The sequence below is a fragment of the Propithecus coquereli genome, unplaced genomic scaffold (genome assembly GCF_000956105.1).
Source record: "Propithecus coquereli isolate 6110/MARCELLA unplaced genomic scaffold, Pcoq_1.0 Scaffold24, whole genome shotgun sequence".
Lineage (NCBI taxonomy): Eukaryota > Metazoa > Chordata > Mammalia > Primates > Indriidae > Propithecus > Propithecus coquereli.
This window is the reverse complement of record NW_012147952.1, coordinates 4,662,743-4,679,767: the sequence shown is the minus strand read 5'-3', so window position 1 is coordinate 4,679,767 and position 17,025 is coordinate 4,662,743. Positions and strand designations below refer to the sequence as shown.

Below are 17,025 nucleotides of genomic sequence, written 5' to 3'. Positions count from 1 at the left end.
GGCCTGGTTTTCTTTTTTTAAATGATATAATTCAGGGAGATGAGACAGTGAACATGTATACTTAGATACATGAATTTTTAACATTTTCATTAGAAAATTTTGAAATATGTACAAAAGCAGAGAGTGTAGCACATTAAACACCATGTGTTCGTTAACAGCTTCAACAATTATTAACATTTTACTAATATTGTTTCATTCATTCCCCCACCACTCCTCTCTTTTTTTCATTTCAGAATATTATGGGGTGGGGAGGGGGGTTACACAGGTTTTGGTTACATTGTTTGCTTTTGTATAGTTTGAGTCAAAGTTTTAAGTGTGCCCTTAACCCAGATAGTGTGCATTGTACCCGTTAGCTGTGAATTTACCCATCCCGTTTTCGCCCCTCCCACCTACTTGATTTCCGTTGAGCTTTGCTTCTATACGTGCACATAAGTGTTGATCGATTAGTTCCAGTTTAGTATTGAATACACGTGGTGTTTGTTTTTCCATTCTTGTGATACTTCACTTAGGCTCAATTCTCTTAATTCATTTGCCTTTCCCCACTGATAGCATTAATCTATCTTCTTATTAAAAAGTTTCATCATGACTCATATTGGAAGTTGGGAAACTCAGCTTTAGTTGTTAGTTTACCAGAGGTTCTCAGAATGCTCACACTTAAGACTGTGGGAAAGGATGCAGCTGAACAGTAATATATTAACAATATGTGTTGAAACATCAGTTCCTTGTTGACTGTATACAAAACACAAATTTCTAATAGTTCTCAACGGCACTACTTCCTCTGTGGATTATGTAGGAAATGCTTCAGTCTGAATAATCCTTCCCAGGGGAGGAAAGCCTTCAAAATAAATTCACTTTATAGAGTGCGTGTGTTGGAGAGACAGAGAGGGAGAGAGAGAGAGAGAGAGAGAGAGAGAGAGAGAGAGAGAGAATGGGAGAGAGAGTGATTATTGTAGAATTCTGAGTCAGTCATGCACATATGCCTAGTATAATTAAAGAACATAATTTGACGGTAGCAACAGTATTTAATTATATGAAATACTCTGTATGCTGTTTCTTGTCACCACATTGTTTAAAAATAAACTAATAGCAACAATGGACAGCTAATTCAAAGGTTAAGGAAAACAATGGTGGGGGACTAGGCTTTCATAAAACAAAACAAAACTGAAAACTCTAATTATCAGGGTAGTTGCAGAAGAAATAACTCTATCACCTTTTCGTTAGAATTATCTAGGCCCATAAAGACAAAGTAGGTTATTTCCCCTCAGTTATCTCGACATTTGGCTACATTCTTCTCTGCTTCATTTTGGTTTGGAGACATCCATAAAGTGAACCCTTAGTAGTGGTGCAATGATACCTTCCCAGAGTTCTCTTTAGTGGTTTTAAGCCTGGGGCTGTTGCATGTGGTATGTGTGGGAAGTGTGTGTATTTTTCAAACAATAACCTCCCTACACCCTACTCCTTTGCAATTTTTTTTTTTTTTTTTTTTGAGACAGAGTCGCACTCTGTTGCCTGGGCTAGAGTGCCGTGGCGTCAGCCTAGCTCACAGCAACCTCAAACTCTTGTGCTCAAGTGATCCTCCTGCCTCAGCCTCTGGGGGTAGCTGGGACTACAGGCACGTGCCACCATGCCCGGCTAATTTTTTTTTCTATTTTTAGTTGTTTGGCCGATTTCTTTCTATTTATAGTAGAGACGGGGTCTCGCTCTTGCTCAGGCTGGTCTCGAACTCCTGAGCTCAAGCAATCCTCCCGCCTCGGCCTCCCAGAGTGCTAGGATTACAGGCATGAGCCACCACGTCCGGCCCCCTTTGTAACTTTTTTTAAAAGTTCTGGTGATTCTGAATTAGCCCATAGCCTAGTCACACACTTTCTCCCCTATCAGAATCCACTTTTAGGGACTGTGAATAGATGAAGTTTCCAAAAGATCTGTTAGTATTCTGAAAGAGTCAGTTAATTTTACATGAAAGCTCTTTCATCTTCATAGAAGTCTTTTTTTTTTTTTTTTTAAATCAAGGTTGGCTCAGACTGAGAAAGATTTATCTGACCAAATGCAATTTTACATGTGTACAGTAGTAAATACATTAAGGGGAAAGGATGCATGCTGTCAGTGTGCCGGCTGGGACGGGAAGAACTGAGATGTTTTCTAATGGGTTGAGGTGTGGGGTCAGCTAACTTTGGAGGTGAGAATCATTTCTTTAAAAAGAAGGACACATGCAGACACACACACACACACACACACACACACACACACACACTCCTATGTAAAGTGGCAAACTTTCTCAGAGAGACATTAGGGTTACCCAGCACATCAGCTACATATTGCAAGTATGCAACTCTTAAAATATTAAATCCATGCCTTTGCATATCTCCTTGGTCCTTCTTCAGTTTGCATGTAAAAAAGAGGGTATATTTGAACTGATAAATTGATCTGGTGGGGGTGAACATTTATAATGGTGTTGGTGAAATTTTTGTCAGGGCCATACTCTAGTTTGTTAACCAATAGTGTGTTCTTTCTCTCTCTCTCCCTCGCTGGGGTTTGTGTCTGCCTTCCCACTTTACCTGTGGCTGAAAGGACCTCTCTCAGTTCCTCTTATTGTTAATTTCACATATGTAATTAGCAGTCCCAAGGACTAGGCAGTTAAACACATATTCATCTATGAGTTTTAATCTTGGCAGATTCATACTCTTTATGATATAGAATGAAGCAAATAAAATATCATGAGACATTTTTCATGTTGGAGTTCAGGGTAGAAGTAACCCTTCCCTGGTTGTGGAAACTGGAGGGTTAATGATGAAACAAGCCTGTCAACAACCAGAAGTGTCTCAAGTCCTGGTTTTCCTGGAGTGTTCCTTCACCATGTGTTACTTTGAATGAATGACCTGAGTGAAAATACTAAGCTTTTTCTTCTTAGTCTTACTCCGTTCAAAATCATAATGTTATAGACATTCCTTTTTGGTAACCTTATTTTAATAACATTCAGGTACATAGGTGGTCAAGTCTGATATGACTGGGTGAGTGATCTAGCTATAAACATAATATACCAATGTCAAAAGCTGTTGGAAATGATCTCTTACTGTGAATTTTCCCAACAGTTATGATGTACTGTTAAAAGCATTTTTTATTTCAGAACGTTTATCTGACAGAGCCTAATTGAGAAGAATATTGCATTAGTAAATTGCTCTGCCCAAGACAACTGCTGCTCTGTTTCTTTTCAGATTTTAAAAGCTAAGTTACAAATCTCGGTCTGTAGTTAAGAGCTTCAAACAATAATTACCTCTGTGAAATGAGCAGAAGTCCTTAAAAGGGTCTGCCGGTTTCCCCGCAATCTTTTACAGGGTGAGCAGCGCTAGCTATATCCACTGATAACCCAGCTGCCTAGGAACTGAGTAAAGCCGGCTCCAAACTTCTCAGCTGTTGACAGGCTTGACTTGCTGAGAACACTGGTTAAATATAGCACGCGCGAGCTCAGCTCCTCAACAAAGTCATTTCTCTGACAGTGTTGTGAAGGGAGCAGAAGAGGAGAAACCTAATCTCAGAACCCAACAACACCTAGCAACAGTTGAAAAAACTTTTAAACAAAAGTCTGGGTGGGAGATATACAACAACTTCCAATTTCTGCTGATCGGGATTTCAGGGAGAAGAAGCTGCTTTCCCCCCTTCTCTACTCAGTTTCCTGCATGACTTCAGCTATTGGCTAGTCCTAGGAAAGAAAGTGGGAAAAGCTTTTTCCTCTGTATTCTTTTGGGCTGGATAGTTTTCCAGAACTCGAGTCTGTCTTGGGCTGTGGGACGAGCCACTGGGTTCTTCAAAGGATAAACTACCTCCATAGAGGACATACCCTTGGTTAAACGAGCTGCCGTCAGGTAAGACCAAAATAAATAGCTACTTACTCTCGAGAAATTTCTGTTTCCACAAGGAGAGAGTTCTCTGTGATTCTGTTTTGTCTGTTTCTTTTGATTCTTCCTGTTCTACTGCGTGGTAACACACGTAGAAATTATGATAATCATTGTGAATGATTTAAAAAAGTCAGAACATCATCTCTTTCTGAGAATTATACTGATGCCTTTTTAAACACAGAGAATTTTATGATGTTTTAATAGCCATCAAAATATTTCTGCCAAGCTATCACTCTTCAGCAGGTAATAGAAATATGACAAAGGACAATTTTGCAGCTCTTTTCACATTGGGATGGCTAAGCAACAAAAAGGATATTTTCCCTGGAAGCAAAATAACTTTCATTTATTGAAACTGGCTAAGCAGCTTGTGTGGTAAATGAGAGGAAAGTCCCACATGGTGTTGGTATCGCTGGACTTTTGACTTGCTGCTTTACATGTCTCCTTTTGCCTAATTCTCCGATTACACTGGTACACCTTGTGCTGGCTCTGACCTTGTTACACTATAGTCACCCCAAATGCTTCTGACTAGGCACAAAATATGCCTGGTATTACATCACTACTTTTACAGTTCTTAAATATAACTACTGAGGAGAATGTTATTTGTATGTGTGTATTTTAAATAAATTGAGTAATTGCTTGTATTTAGATAGAACAAATTCTGTTTTTAAAAACTTAAACTGAATAAATTAGGAAAAAAATCCTTTCTTAAGTTGCATGTATGTGTGTATGAATGTATTTACTGTAGTGAGAAGGAAATCCTCCTTTTATCTGATGGTATATTGTCTCCCGTTCCATGAGTTGGCATGCAGTTTTATCAGAATTGTTTAGAGCGATCAATTTCATGTTCAATCTGACAAGTTGTGGTTGTACATTGGTGATATGGTTAGTGTCGACACCTGATGATCTGTAGTTGGGCTGGATTTGCATAAAAAGATTTTTCCTTTAAATGAACATGATAATTTGAATGCATGTTCTAATCTCAGGATAATATCACAGAATATACAGAAACGTCTTTTATAAGAAATTATTTGAGTCTATTTTGTCAATGTAAAGAATTTACCCAAGACCGGTTTTGAACAAATTGTTGACAAGTAAGAATGTATCAACCTTTTCCAAAAATGTTCCTATTTTAAGAAAAACCAATTAAAGCTTATATATTATATGTTCAGGAAAATGAAATAGGACCCACATTTCAGTATGTATTATGTTTCTTAATTCTTATTACTTGATAAGTTTACAAAGTAAATGAGCTAATGATATATATTGAATATGTACAAATAATAGTGCAATTGCACTTTTGTGACCTTGCTATTAGAGAATTAAACTCCTGGTGCTTTAGTGGAGATGAAATATCTTTGTCTTTAAAGAGTTTTGAAAAGTCAGAACTAAATGCTTTACATTTTTCTTGTTTTTATCCTAAGAAGGGTCACATTGTTGGCTTACAAATATATGTGTAAGGACAGAATCTACCATTAGTTCTAGGCATGTAATTTCTTTTAAAGTCAGTGGGAAAGTATACAGATAACTAAGCATAGCATTTGGCCCTGTTTGCCATGTTTGCTGATGAAGTGAATTTTTGAGTATCATTAATTTTCTTCATGGTTGTAAGTTTCCTCTTTTTTTTGTAAACACTAGAGATTGATACTGAGTAAATTTCCTCTTGAAAATCAAGACCAGGTCAGGTGAAACCACGTGGTTTCCTCCACCATATGAACAATCAGGCTCTCCACGACTATGAAGATCTGTTCACCTGTTCACTCAAGTTCACACCTCTATGTCATTTTGAAACCCTCCCTTTCTCTTTTGCCATGAGAAATGTTAGATTCCTTTGCCATGTCTTGCACCGCACTGAGGCCTGTTCTCTTTAGCCTGCCTATTGTAACAGTACTTCTCCCCTCCCACCCTTCATTATCATTCAAATTATCTTGCCCATGACCACGAGATTAATTTTCCTAAAGCATTGCTATGTTTGTCTATCCACTCTTCAGTTATCTTCTGGGACTCCTAGTTGCTGCCAAACATCTAGGCTGGGTATTTTGAAAACCTTCAGTTATCTGGCACCTACTTAACTTTTCTAGTCTCACTACTGCTACTCAACAACAAGGTCCTTCTGTACACAGTGAACATTTTATTAATAATGCCCTACCTTTGCCCATATTATTCCCCTTGCCTGGAACACATTTTATTCTCCCTTTCTGTAGAAACCTTGCCTACTCGTGAAGACCCGGATCAGTGTCTTCCACTTTCGCAATGATTTTCTGGATCATACATTTTAGAAGTGATTCCTTCAGACAGTTTGGTGCTCTGCTAGAATTAGGGTACTTTGGAGTAGGGTTTGCCCCATTAAATTCAAAACAATTTTATGAACTCTATTAGGTGCAAAGGCAGGATCCAAAGCATCAATTGGCTTTGGAACTTCTCAGCTCCATGCACACTGTGGATGTTCTATTAACATTTGTGGCTCTAGATTTCTGATGATGAGTACATGAAAAAGTATGGATAAGTATAAAATCAAGAAAAACAACTGTAAGCACGGTTAATAGCTTTTTACCTCAAAAATTTCTCAAGGGAAGTCTTAAAAAAGTTTTGCCATGTACAGAAAAATTACAAGTAATTTTAATCATACTCATGTACCTGAATGTGAAGATGATGTTGTATCGCTCAAGAATGAAATAGAAAGAAGGGGATATAACAAGACTGTATACACAGATGCACATGCACATGCACACGCATGTATATGTATGTCCTGTGTATGTACCTAGACCTCTAAATACCATAACTCATACATTTTTATCATCTTTTGGTGCCAGATTCTATTTATGGTTACCTTTGGTACAATTCATTTAAATTGTGGCTCCTTCTATTTGTGGGTCATGAGTTAGCATCTGGCCTTGAACATTAAAACATTTAAATATGTTATGATCCATTTTCTGTTCTTTTCCTCTAGATATTTAAAAAAAGAGACATTTCTAAGTATTATCTTTAATCACTCATGAAACCTGTAGCCTTACTGTATGAGATAAAGCATGAATCATGCCTTTGAAGCAATCTATTTTGTATCCACCAAAAGAAAAACATTCTCTTTATATTTTAAGATGGCCAAAAAGATTAACCTTACTTGTCTAAATGGGTGTTCAATAGGAATCATTATGGAATTTTTAAAATGAAATCTATAAAATATTTAATATATTAATTAAACAATGGTTTCCCTTTGGTTATAATGTTTACTTACTCTTTAGAAGTGAAACTTTGGGGTTAACACGTTCTAAATAGTGCCACTTGTGTTTTTCTTTTTTAGCAGATGAGAACTTCTTCATAAAACAGGTACTTTGAGATATATAATTTAACAGTTTGTGTAATCCCATTGTCACTTATTTGTTTAATCTTATTTCTTTAAACTTGTGGGTTTTAGGCAGCACCGTGAGGAGTGAGGGGGCAAACTTAGGTTGAGATCTATTTCAATAGGAAGGTTTAAGAGAAAAAAGATTGGTAACAACTTGTTAGAAAAGCCTGAAACATAAATTTGCTTGTACATTAATTATTTTTAATATATGTATATCAATAGAAAGATAACTAATAAAAGTACATTTTATTTCCTTAAATACAAGTTGAAGATGTAACAATAAGGATATGTTCAAAAAAGAGGAGTCAAAAAAGGCTAGTAACATAGGCCAGCCAGGTGGCCTGGATTCAGGTTTCAGTTCAGTGTGACCTTGGGAAAATTAATTTCGGTGCCTCAGTTTCCTCATCTATAAAATGAGGATAATATTGCTATTTCCTCAAGAGTCATTTTGAAAATTAAACGACTTAATGAAATTTATAGTTTAAAATTTATTCTTCAATAAATTTAAGTTATTATGGCTTTATTACCACACCTTAAATGTAGCTATTTGTTTACTTTAATCTTTGTTGCAAACAAAATTCTTAGATTCAGATAGTTTGCAAACTCAACTTCATAGATCATAGGGAAAGCAGAAGAATGTATTGTTTAAATCTGGAATCCTGTTTGGGACATACTTTGCTGCTGGGTACTCTTAAGTAGACACAGTTTGAATGGCAGCCAATAATTTAGTATGGAATTTATGTTTCAAACCCTCCCTATCACTCAGCAGTCTGCTGTCTTATAGAACCATTACTAAAAAGCCTAAGAAATCACCCACAGCATAGACTGCCCTATGGTTTCTATATTTGCACTTGGAGTTAAAGTGTGTTTATACATAGTGCTTGGGTATCTCTTTTACAGCTGTCTATACTGGGTAATGTATAACAATGGAGACTTCGTCCTCCATAGAAGGACACATTGTTAAATTTATCATTTTTTATTTCTTTCCTTAGATGATTTGTTTTGTTTTACTAACCTAGTAACAGATAAAAATGAAAAGCCCAAAAAAGGTCATCTTAAGCTAACTTCAACCTTACCAAATGGAAATGAATTCTTGCTATTCATTGTCCTTAATCCTAGTCATTCTTCTTAAACAAAACAAGAAAAGCATATTCCAAGATAATCAAAAAAATTGTTACATCATAAAGATGTGCACATATACTCTGCTTAGTATTTTGTATGTTTAATTTAACTAGAATATATAGAAAGCACTCTTACATAAGTAGGGAAGCTTCTTAGTAGCTTCAGTGGTAACAAATCTTATACAAGACAAATATGATTTAGATCTGTTAATTTTACTTTGTTTCTCAATTGAAAAGGTGAGTCTTTAAAAAGATGAGGCAACTGAGATTTAGAATTATAATTCTCTAATGAAAACTTTGTGGAAAGAGAAAGGAAGGAAGGAAGGAAAGAAAAGTAAAATTAAAAAAAGAAGGAAGGAACTTTTCCTGGCTTTTAAGAATGTGTTAGAGATTTACTAGGGCAAAAATATAGGAACCTCAGGAAAATGTATTGGATTATGTTCTTTTTCCTTAAATGCTCAGTTTTACTCTTTAGGTAATGAGAGAAGGAAAAAGGCTGCAGGCAGAATATAGCTTTCTCTGTGGTAGTTGCTGAGGCAGTTTAATTTCAAAGGCCAGGCAGCCTGTTATGGAAGAACTTAGAATAAGGAAAGTTAAACATGAATTGAGCAGCTTTAGCTGGCTGTTAACCAGCTGATTGCAGAACTTGAGAAACTCCCAGCAGAGAAATGAAGTAACACAACGTTAACCAGCACCCTCATGCTTTTCTGCCCCTGAGAGCTTTACTTAAGCCACAGCAATACTGAGCAGGCAAAAGAAGGTTTGGGTTTTTTCCCATTTTTGGGAAATGGTGTCAACGTGCTTAAAATTGGGTGATTTATGTGTTTCTGAGGCCTGTGAAAGACAAACTAAAAAGAATTTTTGAAGCTAATACAGAATTTATCTTAAGTGATATGACTTTAATTGAGCCCTTAAGGTTTAAGGATTTTACTGTTTTTATTTTCTTACTTAAAAGCTGTTGCCTACCTTCTTCACCAAAACATAGATGAAAACGATGTTTGTTGCTTCACTGGCCAAGGACCTAATACGTCTGCACTTGAAAATAATCTCTTTTGTTTTTGTAATAATTATAACTGCAATTCTCCCAAGTTAATTTGAAGAAACGAATTATCTGCCTGCTTATCTTTGTAAGGAAAAGGCGTAAGAAATCTATGAAATGGACCTATCAGAGTTGGCAAAATGCATTCTCTAAAAAATAATTTGCTAAAGATTTAAGGCTCAAAGACGATTTGATTGATAACAGTAGACCACTGACATCACCTAGACAATCAAGTTACTGCCAACTTACCTTGTTTATCTAAACGATCTATGCAAATATAAGGTTCTCTCTCTCTCTCTCTTTCTCATACACACGAACACACACACACACACACACACACACACACACACGAGCCACAGGTGATACAGTAATAGGGATAAATGGACTTCATTTTTCCTTGATATACTTATGTCTTAAGTAACTCATTTTAGGCCTTTCTTCTTTGATTGAGGTACCACAGCACAACAGGAAAGGAAGAGGCATTGCTGAGTTCATAATGCTATTTCAGTGTGGCAGCCTAAGTGTACATGAGGAAATGACGCCCCGGGCCTGTATTTGGAGCTCTGCAGTTACTGTGACGACAACACACACTAATGGAAAACAAAGAGGATCTGCTCCCTAGGGCGAGCCAGGAAGAGTTGTGCCAGCTTAGATTTTTCCTAATTATTCTATAAGCCTTGAAATGTGACACTGGAGGTATTCAAGGCTCTTTGTGTTTCATTAACTGTTTAGTAAGTGACACATGCTTAAAGTGCAGCCTGGTATTTGGATCAGGGAGTGGCCTTACACATAAGCTTAACTTTCACATGCTCTCTTGGTAGATATCATCTTCTGGTTTGGATACCACCAAACCAACTGCTTTGGCCATAACCCGTTGTTTGTTCTAGTCCTTAAGGAAGCCAGCTGCACTGGTAGGGATTCACTCAGGGGCCCCTCAACTTTGGGTAATACAGCCCTACCTTCCACATTCCGCTCATTCCATAGATAATAATAATATCTATTTGTAATATATGTTATCTATATAATATATATCTATATGTGTTTAATAATAAATTTACTGTATACAAATGATGATAATAATAGCTAGCATATAATCAAGATTACTATGTGCCAGGAATTGTGCCAAACACTTTACTTGGATGATTTAAAAAAATTTTTAAGAGATTTTTTAGTCACCCTTAGAAGGTACATGGATGACTTTATTTGTTTCTCGTAACAACCCCATGAGGTACTATTTTTAATTCCTGTTTTACAGATTCGGAAAATAAAGTTTATAGATGTAAAGAAACTTGCCCAGTAGATTTGAAATTCAAACCTAGGCAATTTGACCTTATTTATCCCATATTTTCAATCACTTTTTTGTAATGCAGGCAGTTAAGTTGTTCAAGGAAGACCCCCACATAGATGACTATGAGATATTTTAATGAAAGGTGTAGAATGTAACACTGCAGGGGATCAGTTGCCCCTGCAGTATGAAAAGACATACTAAGAGCAAAAAATAAAGAGATTTAGGGTCAAAGAGTCAACAGGGTTTCTCTTCCACGGCCCCAAAGTGGAACCAGAAGCTTCAGTAGCCAGTGGAGTTGGGCAACTCAGGAAGAGGTAGGTCAGTTATTGATGGGGCAGTGTGGTCCCTGGTTTCTACACTGCTGAGTTGATTCCCGAGAAGACGCCATGGAGCATTTGATTTTATGATATATTATGGCTACTGTTGTAGCTACATTCTTTGATACCATTGGAATTTTGGTCTGCTTTTGCTCCTGTTGACAATTCAGAACGCTGCCTTCTATTGTAACGTTTGAATGCTCTGCTTTGGTGATAACCATTCAGTTTGTGAAGTGGGTTCAAGAGGAGTTTTATGAAATACTTATCCCAGCTGTTGGTAGCAATATTCCTTCAAGAAGCCTTTGGTGGTGTTGGTGGTGGAGGTGTGTGTATGTATGTATGGGTATTTGTTAGAGGAGGCAGTGAGGAAGGGAACAGAAAGTCTTGTTCCACAGAACAGCTTCTTATTGGCTCCCAGTGACTTTGTTCAGGTAGTAAATTGCCATTCTGGCAGTGTGTTGTTCCTTCAAAAAACAAAATAAAACAGCTTGTTACAGTTTAAGGGAAACCACCTGACACTTTTCAGCCAGTGGTTTGCTACTCTGGAGCAGTGGCATAAGATATTTTATTGGCTGTTTTATTTAATTTTTTAATCTTTATTAACCAAGAGTTGCCTGCATGATGTCTAAATGTTTATTTGGAAATAATTGGAATTTTTGAGTTTTATTTGCATAGCTGGCATTTAACTTTCAGATTGTCTGAAGTAAAAGGAGAATAGTTCTAATAAAACTTTGATGGAGCAGATAATGCTTTGCTTTCTCTTATGCCAGTGGCTATAAATACTCTATTTTCCAGTGTATCAAATATCCCAGATAGTGGGATTGACTATCCCAGGAAGGTGAATGTTTCATATGGAATCAATGCATATAACAGAATGGATCCCTACACTCTGAGAAATTAAACTAGTGAGTTGAAAACAGAATCTTATCACAACTATGCTAGCACACCCCAACAATCCCCTCTAACACACACATATACACTCATTGTTGGTCAATGCACAAGACTTGTACTGCTGCTTGCCTGACAGGCTAAACATCTTTCTGAAGCAAGTATACTCTTTGCTCTGTGGCACAGACATATTTAATCCAAACCAATGGGGAAAAAAAATAAAGACAGAGATGTATTACACTTCATCAAGGCCCTCTGTTTCATTGACATGACAGCTCTTGATTTCCTTGCAATAAACTCAGAATTTCCCTTTTTTCCTCTCCTGTCTTTATGTAAAAATGTGTAACAGTGTCAAAGGAAGAGAAAAATTAGTGTTCTATCCTTTGAAGACAAAGGATTTGACTGGTTGGCTTCTGGAAGTATTTTTTTTTTCTCATTCAATTATTCTAAATTTCTCTTGGCACAAAACTGAGTGATAATTTCCACACTAGTCTTTAGCTAATGCCTCTTAAATGGAAGATATTGGCAATTTATCATATTCACTCAAGAGCTAAGACTTCTGTAAGATTTCCTAGTTCTCTTGGCACTTTTGCACCTGGTCTGATTGCAAGCAGGAATGAGGGTTCTGAGTCTCACACTGTCAATAATTACATGGCTTGGTCCTGGGGTCACCTATACTCTGCAGGAAACCAAAAAGAGTAGAAACCTCTAGACTCTGAGGTTACTTGGAACCATCAAATCATCTAGTCCTGTGGTTCTCAACATGTCCTGTGCATCACAGTCACCTGGGTTGCTTTAAAAATATAGATGCCTGGGCTGTTGTCCCCCAAGGTTCTGATTTAAGTTGTCCTGAGAGGATCAAGTATTGGTCATTTTGGAAGCTTTTATATGATTTTAATGTGCATCCAGAGTTGAGAACCAGTTTTCTAGTACCACTTCATCATTTTGAAGAAGACAGTACTAGAATGAGGGAAGAGAAGTCACTCAGCCGAAGCTACAAAGTCCTCTGTAGGTAGAATTGGGTCTGGTACTGAGCTCACCCAACCCTTAGTAGTGGACACTTTCCACACCTTGTAGTGGCTGTGCTCCTGTCTCAAGTGAACTGACACTCAGGATCATTGTCTGAATTTCCTTTTACGATCTTGACTGAGGATCCTTGACTGCTTCCTGGGTCCATTTCTATGACTGCACCTCAGTTTCGTCTGTACAAGAGGTGGAACATGAAGTCGAGCAAGGACCAGAATTTAAGTCCCCTGAGGCCCAGTCTACTACTCTTTCTATCACATGATCATAATGAACAATCAATTAATACGTAATGAGTACTTTTTGTATATTAGGCACTAACAACTCCAGTATATGAGGCAGATACTCATATGCTCTATATTTTACAGATAAGGAGTCTAAGGGAATCGCCATCCCCCCCGCCCCCTGGCAAGCAGGTGGCAAGTCTGGGATGAGTCCTGACAATTGGACTCCCCAGCCTGTGCTGGTAATCTCTTAATCACTTTGCTATTCTGGAGCCCACTCTGAGAATGTAAGGTGTTGAATGGCAGCTGCTTCCTTGTTTCGGTATCAGAGGTCTTGTGGCACCTGGCTTTGGTGCCCTTAGTTCCTAGTAACTGGGTTTTCTGCCTGACTAGAGATTGAGTCCTTGCCTTCCCCTCTATTTTCCCAATGAGTGACCAGATTAGCGGCAACCTATTCTCTTCAAGACTGTTTTAAGGTTCTCCATTTCCCTCAGTGACTTTGTTTCTTAAGTCCTGTCTTTCCTTTCCCTTGTGGGCCAGTATAGTATTTTATGCCTTACTTTTGAGCACATGTTCTCTTTACCTTTATATAGACATTCTAAACACAAACTTTACTGTCCTATTTAGACCGTTGACTTTTTCTCTAGTGTTGTGAGTTTGGCCGTGTTCCCCATTTTCCCTGGGATTCCCCTTTCTGGACTTTTATACCACTCCTTAACTTCTCTCATAATATCAGCAACAACAGGAAGGGATTAATCATTTTGCTTCTCCTATAGCAGCAGGTGCATTGGAAACAAGCTGGTATGTTCTGTGAAACTGACAGGTCAGTGGGTCAATGTACTCTAAAGAACTTTTAAAATCTTTATTTTTAGGTATCACGTATGGAATTAATTTTCTGATTGCTTTTGTTGCTTTGAAATTCTACAGAACGGACTTTTTCACACCTAGGAGAAAACCTGTATGCATTGTTTGGTTAGATGAAGCTTACTGAGATGAAAATAACCATGACAATACTGTAGCATAGAATTTTCTGAGCAATAGAAAGTAAACAAAAAGTGAAAGATTAATAAAAATAATTATTCTGTAAGGAATATTTATGTGTAAATTCAAAAAATTTAATGTGATAGATTCAGTTATGACATGGCACTGTTTTTAGAATCACCTTGCAGAAAACAAGTGCTCAGTAAGTGTTTGTTAAATTGAATCCATTAAATGTCATGAAACTGAGAAAGTAAACATTACTGACCAGTTTCCATTGATTGAACTGAATGTAATTTTTTCCTTGATAAACATGGTAATGATAATTAGTGATCATGGGTGATTATTGCTGTTTCTCAGTTTTCTCTAAACCTTTAATGGTCACGTATTGCTTTTCTAACAATATAAATTAAAAATCAACAAATGCTTTAAGTGTTCATTAGAGTATCACAGAATAACCAATGCATAACTGAATGGGAGCTAGATTTAGTGGCTTTAATTAGCATAATATTATATATACATATTTCTATTAACTGACTAGACCTCTTACTTTAAAATACAATGGTAAAGACATAACTATTGACAAAAGTCTACTTGCAACTTTTTTCCCAAAACCACAACCAGGCTCTTATTGTAGTTCATTAGCTGGAAATGCTCCCATCCTTGGAAATCTATTTTGAAGTTAGTATTGCTCCACTCCTCTCCAAGTGGTAAAGCAACAGCTGCCATTTAATTAATGTTTCTGCTGACAGTTCTGGCTGAACACCATTAAATTTCCCTATCAGCATCAATACTATCCATGCCTCTCCAAAAGGAAATATTGATTATAGTTGCTTGATTTTGCCTTATTTCACCATAGCTTTCTTTCTTGCATCACTTCCTCCAAATTCCAATGATGCCATTATTTACATCACCATTCACATCTTCCAGGGAATAAAGTCCCAGTGGAACACATGTGTTCCTGGTGATGTATTGCCATGGAATCTTACCAAAACGAGCACGTGAAACACTGAGCTCAAACAGAGGACAGGACAAGGGGGAAAACCAGATGAAAGTGACTTGCAGTTTCTCAGAAAGTGAAGAATTTTGTCTTTTTGAGAGAAAGATTAGAGAAAAGGCAGAGCTCTTGTTTTCTACATAGTATTAATAGAAGATTAAAAACCTCCAATTCAATTGATATCTGGATTATATTATTATTTCAATTTCTGTTCCCCGACGCTTTCATAAGAGTTGGATTTCAGTAGTGCTATCACTAGTATTGTGTGAGAATTGAAAAAGATTTGGGCTGTGTGAGATCACATGATTATAGAATGAGGTCCACTCAGTCTGCTTATCTTGAAGAATACGTCCTGAGGCTCAGTCAGGCAAGGCCTCTGCAATTGTAGCTGGAAGAGGGGCTGGACTGGTGCTGAACTGGGAGCATGACTAGGAGAACATGGGATCCAAATGGTGTGGCATTAGATGGCAAAAAGTGGTCCAAGCTAGCAGCTGGCACCTGAGGGTCTACCATGCAGGTATGGGGTGGAGGATCGCAGGTAGAGGATGGCTGCATTCTGACACAGGCAGGGAGTCAGTCCATGCTTGGGCAAGCTTGTCGGCAGGAACAGGAAGGAGAGCAGGGAGGTGGAATTCAGTAATAAAATAGCTGTGGAGGAGGAGCCTTCCTAGAGACATGAGTGAGGTGAGTGAGATGCCAGCATTGTAATACAATGTCAAAACAACTAAGGCATGCTAAATCCCAGTACTGGACTAGAGCTCTGTGTCTCTCCTGCTTCACATTCAGTAAGCATAATTCACTCATGCACTAAATATTCACTGAGACTCATAAGTGTCTGGCACTGAGCTAGGGATTGAGATACAATGGTGCGTATTATATTATCTCTACTCTCTAACAGGGGTTACAGGTAAAACAATGGCAATTTCAGTGCCATGTGACTAGTGAGTAAATGGTTTTGTAGGAGCACAGAAGTGGGAGCACTAACCTGGTTTGGGGAGGTCAGTGACTGGTCCAGAGGTCATAGATGGGGTAAAGTGACTCTCAGTGTGGGAAAGGGGACTGCAGAGGCTGAAAACAAGATAGGGCCTGACAAACAAGGTCTAACGGAATGCAACAGAAATGAATGTGATTGAAAGGATGATTTGTTGCAACAAGTCCACATAGCTCTACAAATGGTGGGGAGCTAGTAAGTTGCATTCTTTCACTTACGTGATAATTTTAATGTTTTTAAAAATAGGTGATGGGCCGGACATGGTGGCTCACGCCTGTAATCCTAGCACTCTGGGAGGCTGAGGTGGGAGGATCACTTGAACTCAGGAGTTTGAGACCAGCCTGAACAAGAACGAGACCCCATCTCTACTAAAAATAGAAAAAATTAGCTGAGCATGGTGACGCGGGCCTGTAGTCCCAGCTACTTGGGAGGCTGAGGCAGGAGGATTGCTTGAGCCCAGAGTTTGAGGTTGCTGTAGCTATGCTGACTCCACAGCACTCTAGCCGGGCAACAGAGTGAGACTCTGTCTCAAAAATAAATAAATAATAAAAATAATATGATGAAGAGGATCCACTATATACATACACGTTCACCATACTTAAATCTTTAGTGGCCATAAATGAGCCAGCCAAATATGCATCTTGTGGGCTAGAAAATTCCTGACCTTCACCACCCACATTGCTGAGTATTCTTTCCAAACAGTGACCGCTCTCAATATGTCTAAAAACAGGTGATAAATTCTTCCTATGAAAGTATTTGCTTTAGGACTTTTACAATTTTGTGCACTTTGAAAAAAATACTTACATATATTCAACACTCCACTTCAATTGCCTAATTGCTGCTGAGGCAATAAATCTGTGTGATAGCCAGGAAGTTTTTGAAGCACAAGTTGAGAGTATCGCCTTACCACATATTAAAATGAA

General features: G+C 37.8%; 1 protein-coding gene across 2 annotated transcripts in view; it reads left to right on the top strand.

Annotated features, from left to right (window-relative positions):
• The first annotated feature begins 3,443 nt into the window (after positions 1-3,443).
• FILIP1 (filamin A interacting protein 1) overlaps positions 3,444-17,025 on the top strand; it is a 181,891-nt gene continuing 168,309 nt past the window's right edge. For both annotated transcript variants that reach the window (XM_012646072.1, XM_012646071.1), the window contains exon 1: positions 3,444-3,860. The gene's annotated coding sequence lies outside the window, so the exon portion shown is untranslated. The remainder of the gene's footprint in view (positions 3,861-17,025) is intronic.